Source organism: Chrysochloris asiatica, unplaced genomic scaffold, assembly GCF_000296735.1.
Source record: "Chrysochloris asiatica unplaced genomic scaffold, ChrAsi1.0 scaffold00026, whole genome shotgun sequence".
Classification (NCBI taxonomy): Eukaryota; Metazoa; Chordata; class Mammalia; order Afrosoricida; family Chrysochloridae; genus Chrysochloris; species Chrysochloris asiatica.
The window spans coordinates 8,324,217-8,326,746 of record NW_006408544.1 but is presented as its reverse complement, the minus strand read 5'-3'; the positions used below and the strand labels follow the sequence as shown (position 1 = coordinate 8,326,746).

At 39.1% G+C, this 2,530-nt stretch overlaps 1 pseudogene; it reads right to left on the bottom strand.

Annotated features, from left to right (window-relative positions):
• LOC102823794 overlaps positions 1–129 on the bottom strand; it is a 23,972-nt pseudogene extending 23,843 nt beyond the window's left edge.
• Positions 130–2,530: the final 2,401 nt, after the last annotated feature.

Here is a 2,530-nt window from a genome sequence, read left to right as displayed (position 1 = left end):
CTCGCTGCTCGAAGTCCTCGCTGCTCGAAGTCCTCGCTGCTCGAAGTCCTCGCTGCTCGAAGTCCTCGCTGCTCGAAGTCCTCGCTGCTCGAAGTTCTCGCCGATAGGCCTGCAAAATGGTGCACCCATTGTGGAAAACAGCATGGCACTTTCTCAAGAGTTTGAAATAGAAATACTATATGACCCAATAATCTTTCTACTTGGTATATGTCCTTAAGAAATAAGAGCTGTGATATGACTAGATATATGCACACCCATATTCATTGCAGCACTATTCACAATAGCAAAAAGATGGACACAACCTAAATGCCTATCAACAGAAGAATGGTTAAACAAACTTTGGTACATACACGCAGTGGGATATTATACAATGTTAAAAAATAACAAAGAATCAGAAAAACACCTCACACATGGATGAACTTGGAAGACATTATGCTGAGTGAAATTAGTCAATCACCAAAGGACAAATTTTGTATGAGAACACTGCTGTGAAAAGTTAAGAAAAAATTTTCTTGCTAAAAGAAAGGTTCTATGCTGGTTACTGGGTAGGTGGGAGGGTCGCGGTGATGGGAAAAAAAATAAGTGAATAAAGGTAAATACTGTTAGCTTGTGGTATATAGAGTGGATTGTAATCATTGTAATGAAGTTGTGTTTAATTTGTTAAATTTGGGGCTGATCATCTGTTCTGTAAACCTGCAATCAATTCACCATAAAAAAGTTTTTTTTTAAAGAAAGAGAGAGAGATGAAAAAGGGCTTTTTCAGAGTGACATGGCAAATCAATAGTGGTACTCTGACTCAGAGACCAGAGCAAGGTCCAAAGAGCATGAAATAAAGTTTGATTCACATTCCAAGGAACATGCCCTCACATTTAGTTGCCTAATTATTTGCCCACTAATCCTATCATATACTATGTACCTTGAGACTTGAATCAGAAATGATCTCCAGAACTTGAGGGAGTGCCCATAGCACCTCTCTGCTCCCTCTGCCAAAAACAATCACAGGGAGTGACTCCACCACCTTTCCCAGGCAGTTCTGGGCTAAAGGCTGACCCTACAGTTCAAGCTGTAGACTGGAATAAAGAAAAATTGGGGGACACTACAGAATATGAAGAGTCTTCCAAAAATATTTGGGAAAATTCCATTATCTTCTCATTCAATTTTCCATGAACTTTTTGAAGCCCCCTCATATATACATCAGGGACTCTGGTAGTGTGGTGATTATGAATCGAGCTGCGAACCTCAAGGTCAGCAGTTCGAAACTACCAGCTGTTCCGCGGGAGAAAGATGAGGCTTTCTGTTCCCAAAAAGATTTACAGCCTCAGAAACCCTGTACAGGGTCGCTATGAGTCGGAACCAACTCCACGGCACATAACCACCACCACCATATATATATCAGAAGCATCTATGGGAGCCTGTTGTTATTTTTAAGCACCAAACTCATAGGGATTCTGTATAGGATTTTTGAGGCTATAAATCTTTTGCAGGAGAAGGAAACCTCCTCTTTCTCCCCTGGAGTGGCTGGTGGGCTCTGACCTTACAAAATTTGGGATCAAGCTCAAAGCCAAGATAGTCAGACAGAGATAGTCAGACAGAGTAGATAGTGAGAAGGGCATTGCAGGTAAATGGAAAAGCAAAAGAAAAGACTTGAAAGTAGAAGAGAAAAACAAATCCTCAGAACACTGCAAATAAGACTTTATTACAGGCTAACTGTAATGAAGGTGCCATTAAACATAGAGTTCAGGAGAAGAATTGAAAGAGTTAGGGTGCAGGACCAGAAAGGCCAAAATTCCTTCCCATACAAAGAAGAGAATGGCACTGGTCCCTTAGGTGGGGAGAATGAAAGGAGCAAACACCATGAGAGGAAGCAGAGAAACAACTATTTAACTCATGGTACTGCCCTGTCTAGAGTCTTTTTTTGAAGATTTAATTTTTTTATTGTGGTGAAATATATGCAACCAAACATTTTAACAATTTCTATGTGTGCAAGTCAGTAATTTTAACTACATTCACCATGTTGTGCAACCATTACAAATTTGTTCATCACCCTTCACAAAAACTCTTTATTGCTTAAGCAATATCCCTCCCCCCATGTCCCCTTACAGTTATACGAGGTAAGCATTATGAGCTATGATCTCTACACAATTGCATATTCTGGATATTTCATATAAGTGGGGTCACACAATATTTGCCCTTTTATGTCTGATTTATTTTACATAACATAATGTTTTCAAAGTCCATCCAGGTTGTAACTTGAACAGAACTTTATTTCTGTTTATGATTGAATGAGATTCTATTGTCTGTATGTAGCATACTGTTTAAACATTCATCAGCTGATGGATACTTGGGTTGTTCCCAACTTCTAGCTATTGTGAATAGAATTGCAATGAATGTTGGTGTACAAGTATCTGTTTGCATAGCTACTTTCAATTCTTTGGGGCGTATGTTGAAGAGGTAAATACAAATGAAAAAGAAAAAATATGTATATACAATTTTATCCACTCTCTGTCAGTTTGTCATACTGTGGTGCCTT